General features: G+C 41.1%; 1 protein-coding gene across 7 annotated transcripts in view; it reads left to right on the forward strand.

The window, feature by feature from the left end:
- The window catches only part of tnr (tenascin R (restrictin, janusin)), a 171,186-nt gene that overhangs the window by 72,998 nt on the left and 74,732 nt on the right, over window positions 1-23,456 (forward strand). Inside the window, exon 1 of one of the 7 annotated variants that reach the window (XM_026936641.3) lies at window positions 45-1,223. The exons of the other annotated variants lie outside the window; for them this stretch is intronic. The gene's annotated coding sequence lies outside the window, so the exon portion shown is untranslated. Of the gene's footprint in view, window positions 1-44; window positions 1,224-23,456 lie in introns of those variants that run through there. 7 annotated transcript variants of the gene reach the window in all.

Raw genomic sequence — 23,456 nt, forward strand, 5'->3', positions numbered from 1 at the left:
TTGTAAAAATAGGTAAAAGCATGGTGGTAATACACTTTTTATATATTTAAAGTTAGTACAATTTTTTGTTAGTATATTTGCAATGTACTATTGAAACAGGAAATATATTACGAATACAATAAAGTATACTTTTTTCCACTAGGGAATGCATAAACAAAATATGTTATTGCAGAGAAATACAAAGAAGTGTTATGCTAGATATTGTCTAAAGAGGTCAAACATTTGTGGAATGTAGAGTCTGTGCCATTTAGATGGCAGGGTGAGCCCATTCCATCGCTGAAGAGCCAGTGCATTTAAGCAATGAGATCTTGCTTTACATGTGTTGTTAGATCTCAGAAGACGACATGCCAAGAGGCCTAGAGATGATGACAGTAGATGTCAGTAGATGTTCTGGTGTGTAGTTCTGAAACAACATGCATAGATAATGTGGTGTTGAGCACTTTGAGGCCTTAAATGTGAAGACAAAGAGCTTTGAATCAGATTTTTTACCTGCATAAGGAAGCCACTGGGGTGACTTCAGTAAGGGAGGAAAAAATGAGAGAAAATTTCAAATTCTTTGTAGAGGAGATATACCATTACACTGGAGACCAACAAGTCAAGTAGTCGAATTACAGTAATCCAGTCTGAAAATTATTATAGTTTACAGGAGAATGTAAGTCATTTATTTTATATTTTGATGTGAATCTGGTGTTTGATGCAAAGTAATAAGAGAACAGCTTGACATCTACAATCACTAAAAATATTAGCTGTGTGTTGGATGGCTTGTGGTGTCAATGGTGACTGAGCCAGTTCTACTATCTTCTATTTTGATGAAATTCAGTAGGGGTGATGCAATTAGGTACCTTTCCTAGTAGATGCACCGAGTGTTGCTCTTGAATTTCTTCAACATACTTTAAACCAAAGTGTGTGTTTTTCTTTCTGTCATCATCTCTGAGTATTGAAAGTGCACTGCTTTTGTAAACTGTATGTAAGTTATACATTGGAGTGTTACTCATTCGCTTGGTGCGAGAGTGAGTTGGGTTAACCAGAGACTGAGCTCCTCTGACCTCATTGGAGATCATTCACCAGATAGTGCTCCGGACTATTGGTATGTCCGTGAGTTCCTCTGGCAACATGGGAGGCACAGACTTGCTCGCCGATCGCAATCACGCTCTCTGGGTGCTCTCTACGTTTCTCAGCTGATCACCAAGACTGTGTGCAGCTCAAGGACTCCATTGTCACCTGTGAGTAAAGTTTTGTTTCTAGCTCAGGTAGAGTGAAGTGGCAAGATAATTTTACACCTCAATGCGTACGAGCGTCACACAGGCAACAGGGCTTTTGTTTTGTTTACATTCATAATTTAGTTTATTGCCAGTGTATATATACACATTTAAAAGAGTCTGGGCCCAGTGAATATTATGAGTACTGTGAATCTTTGAAATGAATCATTATAGTGCTATTGATTCATATTTGATTTCTTTGAATCCCAATTCAATTCACTTGATTCAAAGTGGAACTATTTTATTTTCCTAAGAACAAATTGAGTCTGTATATACACTGCTTAATTCTTTGGAGTGAACAAATTGATACCAGACTTGATTCTTTATTTGAAATGTGTAAGTATTGAGGGAAGAATTGATTATTTGTGTGAAGAGTTTTGATTCTTACGAGTGAATAAGTAGTTCGTTGGAACTTTTTTATTCAGTTTGAACTGAAAGTGTAAAACTATTTATTTATTTTATTTGAGACTTTGTGTGATGCTATTGTCAAAAGAGTTTTGACCTGTTTGATTCATTTGTGTTTATTCACAAAAAGAAAAAAAAACACAAAGACACAATTTATATACAGTTTATTTACATTTTCCTACAAATAGAAAGAAGGATAATAAATCAAAGAATATTTCCTGTTTTAAATCAAACTTCTGAAGTTTGTTTTTTTTGTGAACATAAACCATAAGCCCCCTCAGCTCAGCATAGAGAGGATGAGAAGGATTGCCCATGATAGCTTTCTGCTTTCCCGTCATCCTCTTCTCGGTCACTGCCTCCGCACTGTCCTGTGCCATCCCCACTACAGAGTTGGCCTTCCTCACCAGTTTGCCCAGTTTGTTGGCACCACAAGTCCCGATGCCACTTCCCCAGCACACCACAGCAAAGAAGATAACGCTGGCCACTACAGACTGGTAAAACATCCATAGCAGCCTAGTGCACACATTAAAGGACCTGAGCCCCCTCAGAAAGAACATCCTTCTCTGTCCTTTCCTACAGAGGGGTTCAGTGTTGTCTGACAAGTCCAGTTTGTTGTTGAGTTGCACCCCTAGGGACTTGTAGTTATCCACTATCTCCACTCCCTCCCCCCTTATGGTGACAGGGGAGGGGTGGCCTCTTGCTGCCCCGGAAGTGCGCCACCAGCTCCTTGGTTTTCCAGATGTTGAGCTGGAGCTGGTTGTTGTCTCACCATCCTATGAAGCTTTTGATAAGATCGCTGTACTCCTCCTCCTTATTATCTGTGATACAGCCAACAACGGAGGAGTCATCCGAGAACTTCTGTAGGTGGCATGTTCTCGAATCGAAGCAGAAGTCAGCAGTATAGTGGGTGAACAAGAACAGTGACAGTACAGTTCTCTAGGGTGCAACAGTGTTGCTCTAACCATACCTGACAAGGGTCTTGCAGCCTGACACCCTGTGGCCTGTTGGTGAGGTAGTCTGTAATTCAGGCAACAAGGTCCTGGTCCACCTGCATTGCAGAGAGCATCTCAGCCAGCCAAAATGGTTGGACTGTGTTAAAAGCACGTGACAATTCAAAGAACATGATCCTCACAGTGGCATCTCTAGGTGTGCGTAAATGCTATGAAGCAGGTAGATGATGGCAACCTGAACACTGATGTCAGCCTGGTACTGAAACTGCAACAGATCCAGCCAGACATGTACCAGGGGCCTGAGGTGCTGCAGAACCAGCCTCTCAAGGGTCTTCATTACATGTGACGTTAAGGCCACAGGCCTGAAGTCATTGAGAGTGCTAGGATGTCCTTTCTTGGGCATGGGGACTGTGCAGGATGTCTGCCAGATCTTAGGCACCCTCTTCAGCCTCAGAGAGAGGTCAAAAAGATGCCAAAATGCTCCTGCCAGCTGCTCTGCACACACTTTTAGCACCCTTGGGTTGATGACGCCGGATCCTTTGGCCTTGTAATCCAGGTTTTAGTAAGCTGATGTCTCACCTGGCTGGTCATGATTGTGATGACTGGAGGGGTGGTTGGGGATATGTTGGGGGTGGGGATATGGGGAGGGGGTGGTGGTGGTAATGCTGTCTTCCTGGGTGCCGGAGGTGTTGTGATGTCATTCTCTGTCGTTGTGTTGTCTGCAAGAGAGAAAAGGTGGGTTATGACTGTCCTGCCAAAATCTTATCATGCCACAGGGAGGCCTGCAGAGGAGGGGGGAGCCAAGGTTTGAATGGGGACAGCCATCTTGGAGGTGTGGACGGGGATATTTGAGGAGGTAAAGGGAGGTTTGGCCCGCGTTCGTGAGTCAAACCTGTTGAAAAACTAGTTTAACTCATTGGCACAACCCTTTGTCCCCTCAATTGTTCCTTCTGACCTTTTTATGCCAGTGATACTCCTCACTCCTCCAAAGCTCTCTTGGATTGTTCTGTTGCAGCTTCCCCTCAAACCTGTTCTTATAGCAGTCTTTAGCCCTCTGCCGCTCCCTCTTCAGCTCCTTCCATATTGCCTTCTTGGCATCTTCAGTGTCCCCTGCCATGAAGGCTCTTTTCTTCCTGTTCAGCAGGGCTTTGATGTCCCTGCTGATCCAAGGTTTGTTGTTGGGGGAATCAGCGGACCTTCTTGGTGAGGACAACATTCTCCTCACAAAACCTGATGTATTTGGTTACACACTGAGTGATACTCTCAATGTCATCCCCATGACCTTCCTGAAACATCTCCCAGTCAGTTGTCCTGTAATACTCCATCAGGGCCTCCTCTGCCTCCACAGACCAAAGCTGCACAGTCCTGGTGGTTATAGGCTTTCTCCTGACAACAGGCTTGTATGTAGGAGTGAGCTGTATCAAACAGTGGTCTGATTTGCCGGGGGGGGGCAGTGTTACACCTGCGTAACATTGGCATACAACAAGTCCAAGGTCTTATCCCTTCATGTTGCAGGTTACATACTGGGTAAAGTTGATCGAGGTCTTTGAGATTTTAACATGATTATAATCTCCATTTATTATTAAGAGTGCACTGGGCATTATGATGTCATGTCTGCAAATCTGCAATGGGGAATGAATGATGTCACAAGTGTGCAGACATTGGAATGTAAACAGTAACAACAATGGTGGCTGAAAACTCCCGGGGCAGACAGTATGGCCTCAACCTGATGGCCAGCAGCTCAACATCAGGCGTGCAAGTTGTTGCCTTCATAGTAACATGCCCTGGGTTACGGCATTTGGAGTTAACAAAGACAAAGGGCCGAGAGTTCATCCATCTTGTTAGTCAGCAATCGTACATTCCCCAAAACATCAGAGGGAAGACAAGGCTTTTATCTCCAGCTCCACTCCATCTTTATGTTCCTCACTATCGCCCCAGCTTGATTTCCTCATCTCCATATCCTTAACTCCACCAGGATCTCCTTCGGACATGCAAATGATCGATTCCAGTACTGGAGGAGTTCCTCACTTGAGTAGACTATGATGCATTGTTGTTTGGTGGCCACAGTGTCCTTTGTCTTGGTTGTGCACATTATTAAAAAACTAAACTGGTAATTCTCCTACTTGGAAAATAAATACAACAAGCTACAATCTATTGGTAAAAGTAAGTGGTAAAAGTAGTGGTAGTGGTAAAAGTAAAGAAAAAGAGGAAAAGTAGGAAAAGGTGAGAAAGCTGCTGTGCCGTGCTGCCACTCGCTGCGGCACCAGGCTAAAAAGAGTTCCATAGTATTCCATCTTTCATACACTTTAATCCTCTTTGTTACTAACAAACCCAGAATACCCTATTTCCAAGGGTGAAGAGAGTGCTAAGGTATTAATAATAATAATAATAATAATAATAATAATAATGATAATAAAAGCTCCAAGCAGCCTTTTCAGGGCCAAGCACCCAGACTCGGTGAGCTGCACATTCACAGACATGCTACAATCGTTGCCTAAGCAATCACAGGAAAGCAGAGCAATAAATTTAGGTGAAGGTATTCAGGTGTGATTTATAGTTTCACTCATGATGTGTACGTTTTGACAACAGACAGTGGTGGAATTCTCTTAATGTAAGAGGAAAAGTCTAGATGAACAAATGGGCAGCAGAGTGTTGTCTGTTGCTACTTTGAACTTTGGTCACGATTGCTACTGCTCTGGCCTAAAACTTTTTTCTTCTTGCAGTTTAAAAACATCTAAGTTATTGATGTGTTTTCTCATCAGTCTGGGCCACTTTCTGCAAGATTAGACAGGTCTCAATATGATGTGACCCAAATTTGGTGAATATGTTGATTAGCCTCAGGGTATGGTCCTGAAGATGCTTACCAAGATTTGTGTCAGTGTGTAATGTTGTTGCTGAGGTACAGCCTCACTTCCTGTTTGGCGGCTTCACCGTCACATTTGTTGCTGCATTATGGGCAAACTGTTTGACAACTTTTGTCCAGGTTGGTCTGAATATGATGTATGCAATATTTGTTGTTGGATATAATTTGTAGGAGGAGTAGCGAAAAAACTGTTTTTGACAAAATCCAAGATGATTGACAAGAAGTACACTTGAATTTCAGATCTTGCATTCAGCGTTCAAATCTTGCATTCACTTTGGCATACCCCAGGGAATTATAGGAAAATGAACTGTGAATTTAGCACAAATTCTTAAATGATATAAGGAAAAAATGAAAGTTGTTACAGTTCTTGACCACAAGGTGGTGCAGTCATGAAACTTTTTTTGAAAATATAGTTAGGTCCGGAAGTATTTAGCCTAATTATATCCTCCTTCACTTGCATTGAGATCTCCTTGGACTTCATATTAGTAGCTCCAGTCGAACAGCTGCCAAATGCCAACTCAATACCTGATATCAACTCCAGACCTTTTATCTGCTTCATTTGTCTTGAACTAACGAGGGAATGGACCACACGTGGTCAATTAACTTCTTGTCAGTCAATTGTCCAAATACCTTTGAGCCCCTGAAAATGGAAGTACTTCGCTTAAAATGGCTGTAATTCCTAAATGGTAAATGCCATGAAAGTCTACACTTCGATCACATCTTGATTGTTTTATTTCAAATCCATTGTGGTGGTGTATAAAGGCAAAATCACAAAAACTCTGTCATTGTCCAAATACTTCCGGACCTGACTGTACTTATCAAGTTTCATGATGATACATAGATGTATTACTAAGAAACACCCTCACATCCTAGTTTTTGCATTTGCCAGCATGTTACAGGAGAATGGTTTTGAAAATAAAAATTCCTTTGATAACTTTTGTTCGGACAGGTCTCAAGATGATATTAGCCAAAATTTGGTGAAGATTGGACAAAATTTGGAGGAGGAGTAGCAAAAATGACAGTTAGATGTAAGCATTTTTAGTATATTATTGTAACTTTTGACTAGTAGGTGGTGCTGTCAGGAAATTTGTTGCATAGCCTCAGATCATGGTCCTGAAGATGCCTAACAAGTTTTGCGTCAGTGCACAAAGTTGTTGCTGAGATATAGCCTCACTTCCTGTTTGGCAGCATCACCATCAGATTCATTGGCCGTTATGGGCAAACCGTTTGGAGTAATCAAAATTCTTTTGATAACTTTTTTGAGGCTTACTCAGAAGATAACGTGTGCCAAATTTGGTGATGATTGGATAAAATTTGTAGGAGGAGAAAAAACAGTTTTTGATAAAAATCCAATATGCTGGAAAATCTAATTAGGCATAAATTGACATCATAGGGTGAGATGCCTGGCTTTTTTGGACACACAGTTCAAAAGCCATGACCATAAACATACTTCCAAATTAGGCCAAAGTTTGACCCCATGGTGGCACTAGAGCTTTGGCAGCACTTGGCCCAAATTTGTTCATAAATGTTCCTTAAACCCTCCCCAATCAGTGCACCAAATTTCACAACTTTGCTGTCAGAGACACCCTAACCAGAAGAAGTAGAAGTGGAAGAAGAAGAAGAAGAAAAGGCAGAAAAACAATAGGGTGCCTATGCACCTTCGGTGCTTGGCCCCTAATAAGAAAATGTAGAATAACAATAAGGTGCCTACTACAAATGGCCAAATCATGACCAAACAGGATAAAGCAAATTTTTGCAACATGGTTTACATGGTAACACTTCCCAGGTTCGGGTAGACTTACCTCCGGTCCCAGCTCCTCCCTCTCAGGAACCACCGTCACCAGAGCCACAGGAACCTCCTCCCTCCATGGTTTTAGGAGATTGAGGTGGCATATTTGAAGTGGATCGCCTCTATCCATTTGCCTGACCTCAAGCCCAGATACTGCACTTCTGCCCACCCAATTGCACACTTCTTTGAGTTTACTGTGGGCCCGCCCGTCTCAAGGATCTCAGGAGAGCCGTTAGATGTTGTATGTGCCACTGCACATCATTACTATAAATGATTATATTATCGAAATACACAGCAGCATATGCATTGTGCAGATGGAGGATTCTGTCCATGAGATGTTAAAACGTCACTGGGGCCCCAAACAACCCAAACAGAAGGGTGACAAACTGTGTTCCAGTGTCAAATAAATCCATTGTCAAAAATCCATTTAAATTCAGTGTCAAATAAAAGGGAGTCGTGCTTAACCGATCAAGCAGATCATCAATGCGAGTCATCGGATATGCGTCAAATTTAGAAACTGCATTGGCTTTTCTAAAGTCCACATAAAAACGGACTGACCCATCAGTTTTGGGTACCAAGACCATTGAGCTGCTCCAGTCAGTCCTCGATTACTCCCATGTCGAGCATAGCCTGGAGTTCCTCCCGAACCATTTTTTTTTGTGTGTGTGTTCAGGGAGCTGGTATGGGCAGCTGCGTACAACCACACTTGGAGGAGTCTCATTGTGGTGTTCTATGAGGTTCGTGAGTATGAGTAGAGGCAAAAACACATTGGAAAATTCCTCCTGCAACCTGGCAACCTGTGCTGTCTGGAACAGTGAGAGGTGGTCTCCACAGGGAACCAGACTTACCTCCAGTCCCAGCTTCTCCCTCTCAGGAATCACCATTGCCAGAGCCACAGGAACCACCTCTCTCCATGGTTTTAGGAGATTGAGGTGCATATTTGAAGTGCATCACCTGTATGTGTTCGCCTGACCTCATAGCCGAATTCTCCGACTCTGCTTCCAGCTATCGCATTGCATAATCCACCAGGACTAACACAAAGCGATATCCTCACATGCACCTTTCTAATGGCCTAACAAGGTCGATACCAATTCTTTCGAAGGGGACCTCGATTAATGGTAATGGGCACAATGGCGCTTTTGGGGTGGCCAGCGGATTCACTAGCTGACATTCGTGGCATGCCACACACCAGCAGCGAACATCACCGCGAATTTTCCAAGTCACTCAATATAACCTATCTTAATCATCACAAAGTAGGGGAAGGAGAGCAATTACTTACACGTGGTCAAAGGCGTGCCTGAGGGTTTCATCACATGTCTGCTCCAGAGGGAAATCCCTGAGGGGAATTCTTCTGAAGGGCGGGGGCAGTGCCCCCCACCCTCCATGTCTTCCTGACACGTAGATGATGTCGACGGCCCAGGCAACACCTCCCCAGCCAACACTGAACACATCCAACAGTGTGCTTCGCTACTGCAGGACCCATCTACAAATATTTCCCTTACTAATGTCAGAACCTTAGAAACCTGGCCAATTTGTCCCCAGAATTAGTGGATGTGTGAGGCGAGGACTAACCACTGCCTCCACTCTATGCTTTTCTCCCTGAAATTGAATTATGACTGGCACCAGTGGACAATCATGAACATCCCTGTGCACACACCTCACCTTCACCACTTGCGTATTTCCTAGTGCCCCCCACTGAATCAGGCTTTGTTGGAATCCACCAAGGCCTGTACTCCCTTGCATAGTCACTGACACGTGGTACATTCCTGCTTAATCGGGAGAGGCCTGCGGGAGCACTGATCGTGGAAATGCTCAGCTTTCCTGCTGGCGGGCAAATCTGCCTGGGCTTTGCCTCAGTCCTAGTGGGCACGGACGGTTCTACCTGTGTGGAGGCAGCGGGTTAGGGAAGACATCAGAGGACAAAGGGAAGGAGCGGGCGGGAGGGTTAGGGAAAACCTGGGACCGGGGAGCTGGTTTCAGGGGAATTGGCCCCCATTTCCGTGGTGCAGGGACAGGGGGATGTGGAGCGCGAGGGAGAGAGAAAGAGTGAAGGGAGGGGCTCGTCTGCCCCCAGATACGCCACCAGATGGTCCTGTGCCACCTGGACCGCCTCGTCTAGCAACACCGGACAGTGGCACTGGACCCATTCTGCCATCCCCTCTAGTAGTCAGACGATGAACTGCTCCAGCACCATGAGGACAACTACTTCTTCTGCACTGCTTCTTTGGCAGGTGCCTCGGAGCTTCTTGGCGAAGTCAAACAGGTAGCCGAGCTCTCTGAGTGTCAGCAAGTGGAAACACTGATGGTGCTGTTCGGGGGTGTGGCTGACCTCTTGCAATATCGCCCACTTCAGGTCCAGGTACTCCAGCAGGTTTGTTACCGGAAGCCTTTGGGCTGCAAGCTGGGCTTTCCCTGACAGGAGCGGCAGTAAGCGAGCTGCCCACTGGGACTCGGGCCAGCCCCATGCTTCCACGGTGGCTGCTGGGACTGCGACCGAAGTACCTGCTTGCTGGACCACACTTCGGAGCACCTGCCTGGGCTTGGAGCAGGGCCTGGATGCACTGCTCCTGCTCTTTGCGTAGCTCGAGGAGGGCCTGATGTTGAGTCTGGTAAATGCCAGTGATGGACTTGACGAGCTGGGCCAGTGGTGAGGACTCCATGATGGCAGTTGTTCCTCAGTTTTCCTGGGTTTCAACACCGGTGTAACACCTCCCAGGTTTGGGTAGGGAATGAGGAAGCTAGAGGTAGGCTTGGAACAACTTAAAGGTGCTTTATTCATTTTCTTTTACTTTCGCTTTTCAGCAGTTTTATTTTATAAGCACACACGGCTCTGTGCTGGTTGGCTTTCTCTCTCTCCTTCTCCGGGAGGCCACTGAAAGCACAAAGAAACATCATGCATTCGACCTGCCTCCTCTCTGTCCACAGCTGACGCTTGAGCACGTACCCGCTGCCACACCTGGAAAACAAGATGGGATTGATTGAGCCAGACACAGTGTGCTAGATAATGGATAGTCCCACAAGCTAACCAAATCTTTAGCTTTGCTACATGGAAATCTGGAAAGCCAATCAGATTGCAATGTTCAAGATCCAGAATGTTGTGGCCATAAAAGTGTAAAAAAAAAAAAAAAAAAAAAAAAAAGATGCCAAGCACTGCAGTCACTATTAGTAACACCTCTATCCTATTAGTGATTAATGTATGACCTGAATTAGTATATTTTTGAGTGTAGAGACAAAATGTAGATGAGTGACGAATTAAAGGAATAACCTGAATAAATGTGTGGAAAACCTTAATGAGTGCAGATGCTTCCAGGCAGGTACACTAACATGATACAATTTAGCAATTCCTTCATGTTAAACATTCCTTCATGTTCTAAAATAGTGTTATAAAAATGTGGAGCCGACCCAGTTTGTTCAGGAGAAAAGAGAAAAAGATGGGTCATTATTGGGGCATGGGTTATAGGAGCTTCAGTTGAGACTGCTAAACTGAAAAGTATTTCACTGGGAACAGTGACTAAAGTAACTTTAGATCTATGTAAACATAAACAAGGTTGGAAATTGGACAGAACTCACATTCAGTGATCAAAATGATGTGCATTAATATAACATGTAATGAAAAACAGAAAAGCAACTTCTGAAATACTTATTTCAATATTTGTAACCTCATACAATTTGCATTACAGCAGATTTTTAAAAATAGAATATTACAATGGAATAATACTTTGCCTAATGTAATATGTAATATGTGTATAATCTTAGCGTTTTAATGTTAGTAGACAAAAAAGTCATATGCATTTGTATCTTATGCATTTATAGTGGAGAACAATAATGGAGAAAATCAACTTCATGCACTTCATGCAGCTAACAAAACAAAATTCTACAAGAGGACTGCCCCACTTGACCCAGGAAAAATGTCAGTGTTGAGCTTTTTTTTTGTCTTTAACCTTTCTAGTCTTTTTTTAAAAAATCTTTTGTCTTTTTGTCTTTATTCCCTTTAATTAGTTTCTCTTTATTTTTTACATTTGCTACAACTTAATAAAAACAAAATGAAACAATACAGTGTCAACTCAGTCCAGTGTGTGTTTGGTGTTTAGCTATACTCTACCCTGTCCATCTTCTATACAACTACAGGGCTACTGCTGACCAGATATTATTCGTGTGGTTTACTGAAATTGTACTGAGATATGAGTAGTGATAAAGAGCTAGAGGTGACAGAACATACACTGAGCTGTATTCAGAACTTTTTGGCAACTTATTTCCAAAAGTTACGTCAATACTTATGGGTGGAAGGTTACACGTATGCAGACTCAGGTTACGCAGATGTTTAAGTCGATTTACTGAGCAGCCCATTAAGTTGAGTGTACTTCATGCATCCAGATTTTTCTTGAGGAGAAACTGAGAGTGGTTTTCCAGTAGTGGCTAGGCCACTGCCTTTAAAGACAAACATTTGCTTTTAAGCCTAGAGAAGACGTGGACTAAAGAAGGAAATAACTTTTTTTGTGGTCAAATGTAATAAGATGTAACATAAAAGCAGGAGATATATGAATAAAAAAATGAAAGCATTCAAATAAAAATCTAATAGAAGTCTATTATATTGCCAGTATATTGTTGCACTAATTGACTTTGGCCATGTTCAGGCCTAGTATTAGCATCCATCTGTGATCTGATCACAAGTGGACAGCTGAAACGCATAGCCGTTTATACCTTTCATTTTGGATGTGTCTCCAGGGAGCACATGTGATCAGATTTTGATACATCATTTCTGCTGGAGGAAGGATGTCACACACATTTATCAGTGTTCTGCTGCATTTGTTTTCATGCCTGCAAATCCTCTCTCAAGTACCTGTACAGGATTTTTCAAATGCTTTAATCTGCTAACAAAACTTACAAAGATGGAAGATGAGATGGCAAAAGGAGGTACCAAAAGCGGCTTCTTTCCTCTCTGTTGTTATATCAACACCTTTATCCATTAGCCTAGTGGTGGAGAACCTTTCAGCATTATTTCCAAACAATCTCACAATATGCATTTTCCAGCTAGGGCAATGATGCAGTGGATTAGGCAGTCCATTGTTGCTGTCTTTGACGCTTCAGGATTCATTCGCATTGACACTACAAATATTGTGGTCGCATGCGTCCCAAACCACCTCCACCTTCGGTTTGATTGATCAGATCACAATGCTCTGTTCACACCACTTACAATCAAATCACCCAGTATGCATGTAAATGCCAGGTGTGAACAGGGACTTACATGCTATTATCACAGTAATCACTGCATATTTGGTTAATTTAATAATATGACTTTGACATTTATTATTTGACAGCTTGTTAAATAAAAAAATAAAATAGCACTTGATCCAGCCCCTCCATCCATATTATTTTGTAGGTTTCTTTTTCTCTTACAGCATTATTTGAATCCATAAACAAACAAGGATAAGCAGTCTCTGAATTAGATGTTTTCTCCTGGGATGTCTTCTGTGTGAAGAATAAAATTGTGGTCTTCAAAGGGATGATTCTATTAAACAATAGTATCACATTTCTGTTTTTAATATTAACCTCAAAGGGCATTCCAATACTGTATGGGCTAAGACATGCATCTCAATGTCACATATTGTCAGACAGTGCATCTCAATGAATATGTCAAACTGTCAGACAGTGGCACTGGACTTAATACTGCTCCTCTCAAAAATGATCTTAAGTCCAAAGTCTGAATCGCTCGTAACTGAGACATGCCCCTGTTTTAGGTAAACCCTGTCTCACTGCCTCCATGTGTGCAACTCGTGCAAGTTATTGAACAGCTCTTAATTCTGTAGTTACATATGAGGTCTGAGTACCAATGTTTGCAATTTTGGTATTAAATCTTCACTACACATGCACTACTCTGAATACGGCCCATTGTGTATATATCAAAGTGAACAATATCCTCTAACTGTACACCTGTTGTAACTTGGCCTTACAATATAAGAGTATCAAATAAATTAGACAGGAAAAAATACACTGTGCTTAAAACCTGATATATTTGTGCCTTGCAGCTACCATGTCAGTGATACTGTTATGCACAGCATGGTCTACCACTGAAATTATGTGTACTTTGGTGCTTAAAGTTCAGAGGAATGTCCACCATCATCAAAAGTAAAAGCCCACATGATTATGATTTTTATGCTTTTATTTTTTTTTATGCTGTACTAGACCAAAACCAGACTATATATGTTCTGATGCATCTGGAACATTATTCATGACCTGAACTTGTGTCTTAGCCAAGTTTTTGCCTTATATGTAGAACTAAAAAAAAAAAAACTAAGGCACATCTCAAATTCACTGTGACTTTATCCACCTCACTCACCTCACTCATCTGCCTTCTGAGAAGAGAATGTATTTTTATGAAAGGCAGAACAATAACTCTCAGTCATGGCCCCATAGGAAACCGAGGGTTGCAACAGAGGAAGACGAAAGTGAAATGAGGGGTAAGACTGAGAAAATGCACTTTCAGAAATGCTTGCATACCAGGCACTAAAGGGAGGAGGATATTACTGCTTTGTGTCTCATACATTCTCTGCCTGAAACACCTTTGATGGCTGCTATGTAAAGTCAGATACATGTATATTTAAATTACTGCAAAAGATATTTTTAGTAATCTAAGGGATTGGTGGACAATTTGTTGAGGATGTTTATGTTCATGAGGAAATTTTATATGGATAAAATTATTACCACTTTCGTAAGGTGTGACTGTAAAAGTGTTATTTTTATTGTTTTATTTTTTTGACTTGTGTAACATAAGAAATAGGTTTGAAAAAATAGGTTTTCAGCATCAGTTTAACTTGGATTTAATGTAGCTGCTTTTTATGCTTTTGTGTCTCACACAAATATGTGTTGCTTTTTTTTTGAGGTTTTTCTTTTGACTACTACAGCAGCAAGTATTAATGAACTGCATATACTGCATGTACTTCATATATATGCAGGCTTCAGGCTCTCTATCTACGCTGGCTGTGTTTACCCCAATTTTGCATGGGCAAAATACCATATATAATGGGATAATTAATAGACAGCTATTATTAGTATACATGTGTATTCATGCTACAATATGTATACTGGTAATATGCAGTACTAGACTCCTATAAGATGTTTATTTCTTCTCAATTACATATTATTTTAGTCTTTCTTTTTATTTATTTTATTGTTAAACTGTGTTTTGCTTTTATGTTAACGTTATATCACAGATAACAGCACAGAAAAAAACAATGCATTCAGCTTCTTCAGTTTTCTATCCTTTGATTTTTTTTCTAGACTTGAAGACATGTGCTTGTTTTTAAAGGCAGCGGTCTAGATGCTGTTATATTACCCTATCTTGGAAACCTTGGGGGCAAAAACTACTCACGGTAATTCAACAAGCTGAATGGGCCACCCAGAAAATCAACCTAAGCACCTGAGTAAAGTGACTCTGTATAACCAGGACTTACACTGGATAAATCCTGATCTTTTGAACATAAATATGGCCCAAAGTATGCTTCCTTCCCTCATACAAATTCATTTCAGGGAGCATCCCACAAAAAAGTGAGGAATCAGATCAAAAACAGAGTGGAGATATGTAGGCAGTGTTGCCAGTTGTGTGGTTAACCCACAAACGTTGTCTTCTTTTAAATCACCAGCTTTAATTCATTCTCATAGATATTTTTTTATTTATGACAATAATATGAGAATATTTTAAAACCTTTGTAAAGAACTATTCAGGGAAACTACATTTGTTGATTCTGCTTGTTAATTGGGATGCGTTTGTCACATAGAAAAAAAATTATTAGTACATACTGTATACACAGTCAGGTCCATAAGTATTTGGACAGAGACACAATTTTTGTAATTTTGCCTCTGTACACTACCACAATGGATTTGTAATGAAGCAAATGAATCAAGATCTGATTGAAGTGTAGACTTTCAGGGGTTTAATAAAAACATTGCATTAACTGTTTAGGAATTACAACCATTTTTTACATAGTCCCTCCATTTAAATTAAATTAAAGGGGATGATCGCAGAATTCTTTCCTTGTTGAAGAAAAACTCCTTCACAACATCTAGCCAAGTCAAGAACACTCTGGAGGAGGTAGACATATCATTGTCAAAGTCTACAATCAAGAGATGCCTTCATGAATGTAAATACAGATGATTTACCCCAAGATGCAAACTGCTGGTAACACTCAAGAACAGAAAGGCCAGATTAGACTTTGTTTAAAAAGAAACTCTTAAAAAAAGCCTGACCAGTTCTGATGCAAGATTAACTTGTACCAGAATGATGGGAAGAGAAAAGTATGGAAAAGGAAAGGAAGAGCTCATGATCCAAAGCATACCACATCATCTGTCAAACATGTCAAATTCAAATTTTATTTGTCACATGCATAAGCAGTGAAATGCTTTATAAAATTGTTCCGACATAAAATAAGAAAATATAGAAAAATAATATATACAAAGAAAAAAAAAAAAAAATATATATATATATATATATATATATATATATATATATATATATATATATATATATATATATATATATATATACTGTCTGCTCAGATTCAGTCAAATGCTGTAAACCTGAGAGGATGGTGCTTCACAGTACAGTTGGACAATGACCCAAAAATTGTAATTGTACTGGTATTTTGCTAACATTATGGGTCCATGTTTTGTAACATTGTATGATCATACAACATCCAGCTTTATTATCTGGTCTGCCTCGTTGAAGTCTGTGGTCATTAAGCTGAAGGATGTACTCTCATGCTTGTATCATTCTAAATATGTATAATTTTTGCAAGAAAACATAGCAAGGCATTGAATAAAGGCATTGGCATTTTCCAAACAAAAACTAAAAACAAACTGTCTTGATCATTTATAAATATTACAGTAACTTTAAACATCACATAACATGAAGAATAAATTTATGACCATTGATAAGGATTTGCTCTCTTAGAAAAAGCAGTGCTGGAAAACAGCTAAAATGTACCATTTCATGAAGGAACAGTTTGGTATCAAAAAAGAATATATGGAAATTATGCACAATTGTGCACTGCATATTAATAAAATTTATCTAGATTTAAAAAGGAAAAGATGTAGGACAGTCTTAAAATTTAAATATTCTACCACACTTAGTGACTACTAACAAATATTCAAATCTGTATTGGATTTGATTGTGATTGTGGGATTGGGAATGTGATTCTTTCCCGTTGTAGTGGAGCCTGGTAGTTTGGGTTTGCTGATTGGAACTGACAGCACACTAGGCACCCTTTCACATATTCTGCTACATCCTGTTGTATGCCAGGCTAGTATACCACCTGTTTCAGCATCTCGTAGGTGGCTTTGGTGCCGTGGTGTCTGGCACAGGGTGCATCATGGGCGTATGTGAGCATCACCCCCCTTTGGTACTGAGGAACCACAAGCTTTGGCGCAGGAGTTGTCAGGGACATAAAGCAATATGCCATCGTGGAGACGCAACGCAACCTGTGCTTGAGATCATTGAGGTGTCTGAGGTCAAGACATGCCATGAGGTCAGAGGGTGTGATCAGGCATGTGTGTGGGTCAGACAGACGGGCAATCATAGTCTTTAGAGAGGCATCAGAGACTTGCAGCAAGGTCAGGCTGCTGGGCAAGAATTGAGAGGTCAAATGAAGGGCAGTCGAGGCCAGAGCATTTTGAGCATTGCCGCAATGATTGCGGGTGACGACAGCCATTGTAGGTGTGGGAGGGAGGGAGGGAGGGTGGGTAGTGACCATGGATGACCGCTGTAGTGCGCTTGCTTTACCAAGAGCATCTGTTTGTTCATTGTAATCTTTATCTTTGCCAGGTTTGTGTAAGTGGCTTTGGAACTTTTTCCAGTATACTAGCATGTCATCCTTAGTGGTGATGGCATCACATGCTTTGAAGAGGTGTTGGTGTTTCACTGGTTTATTATTGGCTGTTTTGAATCCATTTGAATCCCAGGTGCACGCTGCCTGGTTCAGTGTGTCCACGCACGCATCGAGCCTCATTAGGATGTCAGCTCCGATGTAAGCGTCATGGGGTAGGTCTGGGATGACAAGGAAGTACTGAGTCAGACATCTTCCATTCCACCTCACATTTAGGGCGTAGGGGCTCTTGGTGGTGGTCATGGTTCAAAGGTGAGGGTCCAGGGGCAACCAGGTGCATTTGGTAACATGTGGTAGTCCTGGTGTGTTTTGTACTAGAATGTGGAACAGTTTCGGATGATGAGTTGTCTCAGAGGGCTAAGACCGAGTCCGTCGTTGTTACTCCATGTAATTCTATTTCTGAGGTGATTTTGGGACAATATCAAGCTGAATCTTGCGTGTGGTTCAGGGTGCATAGCAGTTTGCCAGAACATGGTGGGTCTTGGTCAAGTTCTGTGGTTGTGTCGCCTTTGGGCATCCAGATGGTTTCTCCTGAAGGTCCTGTTGTCCACTTGCAAATCCGCCAAAGCCACTTGGAGCCTCTTTATTTTTTCCTTGGCCTCCAGCTCCCTCCTGTCCTCCATGTGCCGCTGAGTCTGCATAGCGTCCTTCTGGAGTTCCTTGGACTGGGTCTTTAGTTCCTCCACTTTGGCCTTGGTATCCCTTAGCTTCAGCTGGGTTAGGAGGTTGTTAGACAGGGAGCCAGTGGGCTGTGGGGGTGACTGCCCAAGACATCGTGGTACTCTATAATGAAACACTAGAACATGAGACTGGCACCGACCTTTGCAGGATTAGAAGCTTAATGCTTGGTGTGGACTAGGTGTGCGTTGGGAGTCTGTCAAAGACTGTCAAACTGTCAAAGAGGATTGTTAGTGGAGAGGAAAGGTAAAGGTCAGAAGAGACAGTCATTATGTATTGGACAAACAAGAGAAATCCCTGCTAGGATTGGCTTCGTACAACCTTGGGGTCAGTCAATCGGACCGTTTATCAGAGGTTACTGAACAAGGGAGACTTATGACAGTGAAAAATTATCTGCTGCCTTTCCTGTGCCTTGGTTTTAACCAGGACTGGGTCGGATTGTGCTAGCTGTGCTGGTGGATAGGCTGTATTTGTGGTAAAAGGGAAAGGAGAACACGTGTCAGTTAGTGGTTTACTGTGAATGGTTGGCTAGGTCTATTGATGATTCTTACAGGCTTGGTTTCTAAACTGGGAGGAGCACAAAGAACAGAATAGTGTAGCCTAGCGTAGCTTGCTGAACATCCGCTAGGCTGTTTGCTTAGCTACCGGAAATGCTCTGTTCAGGATATAGCGTAGGTTGACGGCGCATGCGCTGTTACGACAGGACCTCGTAGGAGCTTTCTAGTGCTTCCGTAGACAGTCGTTGTTATAGCAACCCGCGTTGATGTAATTAGATGACGGGAAGGGTGTTGCCTACTCAAATTGTACATATAATCAGCAGCAGTCGCGTGTGGTGGCACTTCACACATTTATTCAACAAAACAAAAAGGAGTACTTATCATATGGCTTTTACACTCACTACGTACTCGCTTCCGCAGCGACTATGATTCTTCACCAGGCAGATTTCCCATAATTATTTATCAACAGATTTACACGGCAGGGTTTCTTCGCTGCCGAGGCAAACTTTCTTATGCAATCATGCAACGTTCAAAACTCCCTTTCAAATTGCACTCGGGGACTGATACACAGTATTAGCAAGATTCATATATATTTATTCGTTTCACAGGTAAAGAGGGCACACATTCGTTAGCTACTCTAATGGTTAAACCCTAGGAAGTTAACATAGCCTAGTTGAATGGCACTGGAACACGCAATGACATCTGTCTAGCTAAATAATAAGGCCTTTTGAGGAAGAATAGAGGAACATCACTCAGTTCTATCCTTAACACTGTTACTGAGATTTCTTCATCAGAAACAGCCTAAACTTATTTGGGTACCATTACAATCGTGCGATGAAAGTGTCATTACAACCTTCAACCACAGAAGGGGAACTTCACGCAATCTTTGTCTATAATAGGCCCGACACGTGCATAAAGACTCGTTATTAATCATTCCAGAATTATAGAACAGATAAACACTCAAGTTGACACTTTGTCCTGCTCAGAATCTCAGTATAAGGTGTATGCATTCTACACCAATATGTAAGGAATTTAGCTCATTTGAATGTTAACTTATTTTAATCTTCCACCAATTATGGAAGTAGAGATCATTAATACAAACAGCAATATTAATTACTTTGGGAGAATTCCATCAGAATTAATTTACCACCACTAACTGCTCATTTCATCCACTGAAATGTTTAGCGAGGCATCTATCAACTCTGGCAAGTTATTACTATCGTGGCCATCGACAGTAATACCTCCAAGCAAAGCAAGTATCGATACCTCCCAACTTTAGTCTAGTTCTATGATGTCTATGATGATTATTTCAGAGTACGGTAACAAGAACAGGTACCTTAGGAACTTAGATGGTGAGCAAGGAAACACAGCACAACGTCACCTTGAATACTGATGAGATTTTATTACACTACTACACATAGACTAACCTACTATATACACATAACACACTCAGACACAAACATACATGCACATACACATATGAATATGGCATAAGAGAAACCAGTGATAGAAGACAGAAGGTTGGGTTCTTAGACTGTATGAAAAGTATGAAAAACCACTAGACTAAAGTTGGGAGGTATCGATACTTGCTTTGCTTGGAGGTAGTTGTTGGTGGTCAGAGGATTCTAGTCAGATAATCGTTGGAGGATTTTGGAGAAGTCATTGGTCATTGACAGAGACAATGGATGGAGACTGGACGGCCAAGTGAAGAGATGGGCCAGACGATGCCAACAAACAGAGAGCCTTGGGGTTCTTCCAGTTCCATGATTTGCTTGACCATGAGGGTTTCAAGCAGTTTGGCTAAACCAGCCCTCTAGGGGTTTCAGCCAACCAAAGATCAGCCTAAAGGCAATTGGTGACTAGTTTGCCTGGCCCTCCAGCTAATTAGCATGTGACCCTTTAGGTCACATACCTCTCAATTTCCTATTATAATTCGGCCTTATTTGTCCTTGATGCTTATAATAAACGTGTGGAATGAGGTATTTAAATTTGCAAATTACCAACAGTTAAAAACATGAAGAGAAACACACATATACCAAACACTGCATACGTAAGTGTAACAATTAACTTCTGTATACATTGGTATAGTTACAGAATAACAACAAGTCTAATATGTACAATTTCATTAAGTGTCGGGTTAATTTACATCGTCAGTTTGAATCTGTAACTTCAGAAGTATTACCAAGCTTGACACTGTATAAGAAGTTGATGTATTTGGTTGTACATGCTGAGGCTAGGTTATGGAGTGTTAGCCTTAAATTCTTTGCTTTCTGATTAACACACTATGTAGAAAGGGTACATTGGTATATAAAACATGTTACACATTTGCAGAGGCTAGACTGAGAAAAAGAAAAACACACTTAACGTTGTGAAGTATAGGCATAGAGGTTTAGCTGATTCAATGAGAGCAAAGACCATTCCAATCCCAGCAAGACATAGCAGGGATGTGGATTGGGATGGCTTAGCAAGGCAGATGGTCCAAACAAAAGGCTTCCTTAATTGCTGGTTATTTGAGCTCATATCACACGGGGGCCTCATGGCTCATGGTTGACAGCTGGTTGAATCCTAGACATGCTATACTGATCGCCAAACCAAGTCAAAATAAAGTTCAAGACATTAATGTCTTCAATTTATAGTCAGGAGATTGAACAGTAATAAAGTGTGTGTCTGCTTAGACTGGTCCACTGTCACCCTAATAAAGATGGAAAATGTCAGCAGAGAAAAACACTCACAGAAGTCCTGGAACTCTATATTCTATTCTTAGTACCTTGGCACTTTTTTATTTTGTCTTAGATTTAGTATATTTCAGACAGTTTTAAATATATCCATATATACTGTATGTAGAAACAGCTGTACACCTGCCCGTTCATGCAATTATCCAAGCAATGCATACATCATTCAGACAAATGTCAACAGCTTCAGTTAATGTTCACATCAAACATCAAAAAGGGGGGATGTGTGCTCAGTGACTTTGCAACATGGTTGTTGGTGCGTGCTCATCTTCTAGTCAAGGACTCAAAAAGTCTTGCAAAAGATGGCATACAATTGTTAGGGTAAAATCTACATCATCAAGAAGAGTGTGTTGACCTTTATCAGTTTTATCAATATTCAGATAAATACTCATATTTATCAATATTCAGCACTGCCTCAGAAAGCAGGCACATGGCCTAGTGTAGTAGTAGTAGTAGTAGTCTATGTCAGTGGCTGGGCTACTCCACAATGTACCAATTTCATAAAAGGGTGCAGGATATCTGTGTACAATACTAATTGAGTGATACACTGGTTACACTGCAAGTGTAAGTCTAACACCATGGTGTATTTATTCTTGGAATTCATAATACCGATGACAGGATATTCAGTGGGCACAGAAATCTTACAGGCAGTGCTCCAAGCTGTGAGAATGATAGCCACAGGGCAGGGGAAATCATTGTTCTAACACAAAAAGAAGGTAAGTTTGGCCGGCTTAAATGACATTGCCATAGTCTGTTAAAAACATTTTATGCCACTTGGTACTAGTGCCTGGGCAGGTCTTTTGTACACAAGTCCAGGAGGCACTGGAGAATTGCAAATTCAATTTCACCATAGACCATCACAGAAAAGAGGAGTAAAACCCAAGCCAGTTGGCCATACCAGTAATGATTAACCAACAGAAGGTGTGGATATGTAAGTTCTGTCACTTCAGACAGCTTTTTGCTCGCCATCACTATGGCCAGGCAAGTCTTCGTCACCATGCAGTATCTGCTTTGGGGACCAGAATAAAATAAAACAAAAAAAACATGCCATGCTGTGGTGGAACAGTGCTTCATTCTCACCTTCAGTACACAGACACAGTAGTAATACCTTGAGTGATTCTCATCCTCACTAAGGTAGAATATTAATACATGAAGTGATTCTAATACTCAATACAGTATTGAGTGATTCTAATCAACAATATAAGAGTACAATTCTAATAGACTGAGATATTCTTATCATCCGTAGAATACCGTGCTAATAAAACTTGAGTTATTCTGATTATCAGTAGAATACAGTGGGTTAGCCTAACCCTAACCCTTACCCTAACCCGACCATGAACTACTTGAGTTTTGAAGTTTGACTTTTTGTCCTCTATTTTGTTACTGTCTGATTATATCTTAATTGTTGGTGATTTTAATATTCATATTTGTTGTCCTGGGAAGCCTTTGGTCAAGGAGTTTTCAGACTTAATGGACTCATGAGAAAGGACATACTTTGGACCTTGTTTTTTTCCTTAGGGTTGTCAATTTGTGATGTTGATGTTAATGACATTTCTAATAATATGCCTGTTATTTTCAGTGTAAAAGCGCTGAATGAAATGAGGGAATCCTGAATGAAGAGTCAGTCCTCTTATGTTTGCTCTCGTGCAATTACTCCATCTATCCCACAGGCTTTTGGCGAGATCTTTAGTACCTTTTCTGATGTGTCATGGTTGGAGTCTGCACCTCTCACGGTTTGATCTGGTTTCATCTATTGATATAGGTCATATTATTGCTCAATTGAAATGTTCAGCTACCAGTTGGGATATTTTGCCCTCAGGTTTGCTTGGTGTGACAACATTTTCGGTCGCTGGCCCAAGACTGTGGAATACTCTTCCACCTACATCAGATCTGCACCCTCAGTTGATGTTTTTAAATCTTGCTTGAAAACATATTTCTATGGCTTTTAATTGTTGATTTCTGGAAGATGTAAATTGTTTTAATTTTTTCTTCAAGGTTATATTTATTTTTCTGTTTTGTTGATTTTTGTTTTACTATCCTTGTATTATAGTGCTGCTGTACAGTCCTTTGGTCTACTTTGTAGTGGAAAGGGCTCTATAAATAAAGTAGACTTGAGACTTGCCCACACATGTTGGTACCAGGAGTGGGGCAGTTAGATTAGTTAGATGTAAAATACAGTAGTGGTGAAGATTGGAGGGATTGGAGGGGTCAATATGGTCAAGTACCTAGAGAGCCCACATTCAGCTGTTTAGTGGTGATGTAACTACAGATGGGAGGTCAGTAGATGAGGTCATCGAGGAAGTGGAATGTGTTCTGGGGGCTGAAAACAGAACTACTGATGATCAAATTTTGTAATTTCTCTGTTAAGGGGTACAGCCTTAAAAGAAGTGAGGTTACTTATGGGT

The sequence above is a fragment of the Pangasianodon hypophthalmus genome, chromosome 4 (genome assembly GCF_027358585.1).
Source record: "Pangasianodon hypophthalmus isolate fPanHyp1 chromosome 4, fPanHyp1.pri, whole genome shotgun sequence".
Lineage (NCBI taxonomy): Eukaryota > Metazoa > Chordata > Actinopteri > Siluriformes > Pangasiidae > Pangasianodon > Pangasianodon hypophthalmus.